The following is a 6,894-nucleotide window of genomic DNA, read 5'->3' as shown; positions in this document are numbered from 1 at the left end:
CCCCGCTCAACAATTTTGATCCGCGGACCCCCCCCCCGCTCAACAACTTTGATCCGCGGGCCCCCCCCCCCCCGCTCAACAACTTCGTTTGGGGGTATGCTCATTTGTCCCTCATTCTGAAGTTGAAAAGTTGGGAGGTATGACTAACAGTACTTGCCCTGGCTGGGAATTCCTGGAGGAGCACAATCCCCGCCCCCTGCTTGTGATTGGAGAAATCATAAGTCCCGCCTCTTGTGTCCAATCACTGTGCTGCGATTCGTTACAGCACAAGCTGATTTTTGGGAAGGAGGGTGTCCCTGAATGGTAGTTTGGAAATGTGGTCACCCTACCCCCGAGTAGCCATGTCCTTTCAATGGTTGGTGTTACTTGAGCTTTTCATATCTTCAGAACAATTGGAGTAGAGGTTCCAATCAGAACCCAGTTTTGTGGTCCTCGTCTCCAGTCACCATTATGACGCCTCCGCTGGGAGAGTTATGACTTCCAGGAACGGAGGAGAGAGGGCCGGTCTGGTAAAGTTGCTAAGTGCATGCGTGTCAGATAGTTGTGAAATAACGGCTTTATTTAAATAGCTCCATGCATTGTTAAAAAGAAAAATACAATAAAAAAATCAATATGACTGAATCAGCAGTGAGAGGCTCCGAAAGGCAGTTTATAACGTCCAGAGTCATAACAAAGATGGGATTAAAATGCCTACATACCTAATGACTGCAGAATTAAGACGCTGACTGGAAAAAAGGTGAACGACTTTTAAAGGGGCTCCACGGTACACGGTATTTAAAAAGAAAAATAAATTGGCCAACAGCTGCTATTATAGGAAGGATATTTAGGGTGCCGGTGATCTGCCAATATGGTTCCGGCTATCAGGATGGCTCCTGTAAGGACTGCACAGGCGCAATCCTTGCCGACGGAAATCTCCGAACTTCGGCCGGCATCCAGGGCGACGTAGAATTTGAGGAAAGTGGCCAGTCGGCCTCGCTTCGCCTGGACGGCTCGCTCCGCTCGATCGGCCTCCTGGCTCTTTTTTTAACATCCTCCAATCCACGGGGATGTTAAGGAATGAGCCTGGATGCCGGCCGAGGTTCGGAGATTTCCGTCGGCAAGGATTGCGCCTGCACAGTCCTTACAGGAACCATCTGGATAGGGGAACAATACCGACAAGTCACCGGCTACAAGTTTGATCCTTGTCAATGGTCACCTGACAAAGCTGGTTTCCAAAAAAGTTTTCATCTTTCTTTGACTTTTGCCCAATATTATTTTCTGCTATTCAATATTTGTTTTGGCGCCCGAAATGTTAGTATTGTAGGCATTGTGTGAATTTTTGTGGCTTTTATCCCACATTACACGCTTGCACTATATAGCCAAAGGTTTTTGGAGACCATTACACATATATAATACAAATACAAACAGTGCAGAGCTTAAAGTGGCGTTCCGGCCATAATATATACCGTATATACTCGAGTATAAGCAGAGTTTTTCAGCAAATTTTTTTGTGCTGAAAATGCCCCCCTCGGCTTATTCTCGAGTCAGTTTTTTGTGCCTGATCTCCTGGACTTTGGGGACCCAGGACCAGCCGGCCATAACCAACTTGGCACACATGTAGCCCCACTCTTCCTCTACAAGTGTGCAAAGTTTGTTGTCCAGGGGACCTACGGCTGGGGAGCACAGATTTTTCAAAGTCCCTTCCATGGACTCCCATGTTAAACAGTCATTTCTCCGGTGACTTTGGGGACCCGTAACCGGCCGTTCGCAAGTCCCCTGGACCCGGAACTTGGCACACATGTAGCCCGAGTTGAGCCAAGTTTTTCATAATTTTTTGTGTGCTGAAAATGCCCCCCTCGGCTAATGCTTGAGTCAGCTTTTTGCGCCTGATCTCCCGGACTTTGGGGGTCCAGCACACATGTAGCCTCACTCTTCCTATACAAGTGTGCAGTTTGTTGTCTGGGGGACCTACGCCTGGGGAGCACCGATTTTTCAAAGCCGGACCATAGTCTTCCATAGACTCCCATGTTAAACTTCAGTCTAGTCATGGACACAGTGAGGCATGGGCACAAGTGAGGCATGGGCACAGTGAGGCATGGACACAGTGAGGCATGGAAACAGTGAGGCATGGGCACAGTGAGGCATGGGCACAGTGAGGCATGCACATGGACACAGTGAGGCAAAGTGAGGCACAGTGAGGCATGCAGATGGACACCCTAGGCTTATACTCAAGTCAATAAGTTTTCCCATTTTTTTGTTGTAAAATTAGGTGCCTCGGCTCATATTCGGGTCGGCCTATATTCGAGTATATACAGTATATTTTTATTTTTTTGCAATCTCAACTTCATTACCATGAATATTCTTCTAAACATATCAAAATTTCACGATTGCTACATAAATCTTTCCAAAAACGTACATGATATCTTCTCGGCGATCTTGTGGCCGTTTCCATGATAGCTGTGGGCATTTCATTTGTCTTCCTGGTTTTCCCGGGAGAGGTGCATGCTGGGTAACCAGCATGCACCTCTAGATCTTTCACATGCGCAGTTAAACAGCGCTTGTAGCGCCTTTAATATGTACTTAAAGGGGTTGTAAAGTAAAACATTTTTTTAAATAACAAACATGTTTTACTTACCTCCACTGTGCAGCTCGTTTTGCACAGAGTGGCCCCGAACCTGGTCTTCTGGGGTTCCTCTGCAGCTGTCTCGGCTCCTCCCCGCCAGAACTCAACACCTTCATGCGAGCTCTCGGCCTTTTGGCTAAGATCAAGTGTAGTATCTGTTCTTATCAGTTGCCAGTAGGTGGTGCGATGCTGACTGTCCCCAGTATCCGGTGAGGGGGAAAGGGATGGCAGTCGGCGGACGCTAAGCCTGCTGGTGTGGAGGTGAAAGCCTTTTGATCGGGACAGAGAGGCATGAGGTCGAAGCTGAAGGGCCGGGTCTGGATTTGGTGGTGTCTGCCCCAGTCAGTTGTTTGGGAGAGAACCCTTGCTCCTCCTTTCGCCGGGAGGGGTGGGTAGTATTTCCCAAATGTAATTAGGTGGGAGAGTTGGGGGTTGTGGGTAGTAGCCTGCTTAGGTGGGCTCTCCCCGACCTCTTCTCCGACCTTCCTGGCTGGGAAGGGTGCTGCCGGTCCGGAGCCGGGGTCAGGCACCATTGAAAAGCCTGTGGAGATAGTGCCATTGGAGTGGCAGTCCAGGGGTGCCATACATTGCACGAGTGTTTGAAAGGGGCACTCATCGTGTGGCACCTTAGGTCACATCTCCACACACACTTTTTAACACCTGCCTCTAGGGCCGAGCCTTTTGGCTCGGACCAGAGGAATTTTTGTTTCCTGGCCGGAGGGCCGGCCAACGTATTGCAAGATGGTCACTTTCCACTCACCTCTCCCACCTTCCTTCTCCCCCACTTTCTTTTTTATTTTACCCCATGTTTGTCACGTTTTTGTCTTTTTTTTGTTTAGCGCACAGCTCTTTTAGTGTGGTGAGTAGGGTGCTGGTCCTCGGGCCTGCTCTGAAAGTCTTGGGAGTGGGTGGACATGGCCTTCTGGCTTAGTTCGCCTGCTCTCATGGGGTCTCCCTTCGGGAGAGCCTCACCGAGGAGGGTTCTGTTTCAGCAGTCCCTCCGAGGATGTTGGGTCCTTGTGGCTTCGGCTGCATGGACCACAGATTACTCTTTTCCCTGCCAGGAGCCTAACGCCCCAGGGGATCAGGGTTGGGTCCTTTTCGGAGGATCAATTAACGATGCACCCGTCACAGTTTTTTGTGTTTCACTCTTTATGTGTGTGCACATTTTTCCTGCACCGGGTGAAGTTTTTGGGTTGTGTTTTGCACGCCACAGGCTTTGAAAAAAAAAAAAAGTGTGTGATCTGTCTGAACTTGTTGTGACCTGGAAACCTATTTGACTACTTGATCACTGCTTGCCATTGACCTTGGATTTGTACCTTGACCATTCTACTTCTTTTGTACTCAGCTGCCAGATTGGAACTGACCCATTCTTCTTCTGATTAACCCTTCTGTACTTCGTTGCCAGAGCGCACTTGACCTCGGCTCGGATCTCGGACTAAGGCTTGCATGGTGCTCCGCACCGCTGGTGCCCGTACCACTCGGTGTCCACCAAGTCTCCATCTCCAGAAGCTTCAAGGACCCGAGGTGCAAGGGAGGCCTCCCCACTACTTCGGTCTCACCTCAGGTACGTGGCCATCGTGACAGTGTGGTTGGTGACACCTTGGCTATCCTGTGACTTCCAACTTCCATCACGGCATTTGGGACTATAAATCTCGGCTTACTGTTTGAATCCTCCTGACTTTTTCTTTAGTTGTTTATTACTTTTTTAGAGATAGAAAAAAATAGATTTTTATTAAATTTACCCAACTTAAATTCAGTGCAGGACAAGAAAAGCAGGATAATGTGAACAGATGTTGAACTCAAGATAGGAATAATAAACTGTTACCATAGCTAAGACAGAGTAAATAAGAATTCTGCCATAAGTGCAATTTTTCCACTAATAATACAAAGATAAGGCATCTTAGTTTAAACAGAATGTACGTAGGTATGACGTGAATTTTTGAACCGTTACATTAACCATGTTAAACAGGTTTAGGAAATACTTCATTGTACCAGGACTACTGAGACCACTTCGCTTGAACTAAGTGGCGTTGCCCTTTGCTGGAAGTGAACCTACATTCATAAAAACACTGTGCAGTTGCGTCAGGGCTATAACCTCGAACATGACAGGCTCATTTTTAGAAAACCAGTTGCGAGTGATGGTCAGTTTAGTTCAGGGGTCCTCAAACTTTTTAAACAGGGGCCGGTTCACTGTCCCTCAGACAGGGCCAGACTATAAAAAAAAAATCTATGAACAATTTCCTATGCACACTGCACACGTTAGTTTGAAGTGAAAAAACAAAATGGGAACAAACACAATATTTAAAATGAAGAACAAGTAAAGTTAAACCAACAACCTTTTCAATGTATTTCAATGGGAACTATGGGCCTGCTTTTGGCTAATGAGATGATCAATGTCCCCCCTCACCATTGCAAGCCTCTCCCTTTATCATTATAAGCCCCTCATTGCAAGCCCCCCCTCACAATCATTAATTGCAAACCGATCATGAACAGGGCAAGCCCCCCCCACCTCACCATCATTACATCATCATCTCATTGTAAGCCCCCCCTCACCATCATCATTGTAAGCCCCTCATTACAAGCCCCCCCTCACATTCATTAATTGAAAGCCGATCAAGATCATTGCAAGCCCCCCCCCCCCCCAAATCATCATTACATCATCATCAGCCCCTCATTGCAACCCCCCTCACCATTGCAAGCCCCCCCCACCTTCATCATTACATCATCAGCCCCTCATTGCAAGCCCCCCCACCATCATCATCATTACATCATCATCATCAGCCCCCCACCATCATCATCATCATTACATCATCATCATCATCATCATCATATATATATATATATATATCTATATATATATACATATATATATTTATATATTTATTATTATTATTATTAATATTATTAAAGGGCCCAGGGCCCCCGGATGGCAACCCCCTTTTTTTATAAAAAAAAAAATGTATATTATTTTATTTCTTTTATATATATATATATTTCTAAAGGGCTCAGAGGTCCCCAGGGCCCCATGTGGCAAACCCCCTTTTTTTATTTGTTATAAATGTTTTTTTTTTATTTTTGTTTATATATATTTATTTTTTATGTTTTTTATTAAAGGGCCCAGAGGTACCCAGGGCCCTGGATGGCAACCCCCCCCCCCTTTTTTTTTTTAATAAATGTTTATTATATATTTTTCTTTATTTCTTCTTTTTTTTTGTAAAGGGCCGCTTCTCAATTCGCAGCAGCCCCCCCCCCCCCCCCCGCTTCTCAATTTCAGACGGCAGCACCCCCTCCCCCCGGTTCTCTGCTCCAGGGGGCCCATGCCTGAAGCTGTGTAAGGGGCCCCATAATTCCTGATGTCTGCCCTGCTAGTACTGTATATACTCGAGTATAAGCCGAGTATTTTAGCTCATTTTTTGTGTGCTGAAAATGCCCCCCTTGGCTTATACTCGAGTCACCTTTTTGCTCTTGATCTCCCGGACTTTGGGGACCCGGTACTGGATCACTAAAGTACATTTGTTTTTTAAATAACAAACCTGTTAAACTTACCTCCACTGTTCAGCTCGTTTTGCACAGAGTGGCCCCGAACCTGGTCTTCTGGGGTCCCTCGGCGGCAGTCTCGGCTCCCCCTGCAAGGAGTCAACACCTTCATGCGAGCTCGGTGTTGAGTTCTTGCGGGCGCGCTCCCGTGATACAGCCAGCGGCCATAGGCGCCGACTGTATGATTCGGCCACGCCCCCCGGCGCGCCGCGTCATTGGATGTGATTGACAGCAGCGCAAACCATTGGCTGCGCTGCTTTCAATCATACCAATGAATGGGCCGGGAGGACGGCCAAGTAGCCTGTGCGTTCACGGCGCGGGACTTTTGAGGGGTCAGGTAAGTAAAGGGGGGGTTCGGGGGGCCTCTAATCTGCCAATATTTTTCCACCTAAGGCCCCTTTCACACAGGGCGGATCAGTAATGATCCGCCCCGTGAACCTCCGCTTGCTCAGCGGGGATCGTTCCTCTGATCCCAGCTGAGTCGCAGGGAACGCCCTGGCACACCCTGTGGGCACGCCTATGGTAGCCGCTATAACATTTGCGCAAATCGATCAATAAACGCTTATTGCAATTTTTTTTTTACCAAAAATATGTAGAAGAATACGTATTGGCCTAAACTGAGGGGAAAATAAGTTTTTTTTATATATTTATTATAGCAATATTACATTTTTTCAAAAATTGTTGCTCTATTTTTGTTTATAGCGCAAAAAATAAAAACGGCAGAGGTGATCAAATACCACCAAAAGAAATGT

At 47.0% G+C, this 6,894-nt stretch overlaps 1 pseudogene; it reads left to right on the top strand.

Moving 5' to 3' along the window:
* The first annotated feature begins 2,724 nt into the window (after positions 1–2,724).
* Positions 2,725–2,815, top strand: LOC120914697 (annotated as a pseudogene).
* Positions 2,816–6,894: the final 4,079 nt, after the last annotated feature.

The sequence above is a fragment of the Rana temporaria genome, chromosome 9 (assembly GCF_905171775.1).
Source record: "Rana temporaria chromosome 9, aRanTem1.1, whole genome shotgun sequence".
In the NCBI taxonomy this organism is placed as follows: Eukaryota; Metazoa; Chordata; class Amphibia; order Anura; family Ranidae; genus Rana; species Rana temporaria.
Note: the sequence above shows the minus strand (reverse complement) of the source record. Positions and strands in the feature narration are given on the sequence as shown.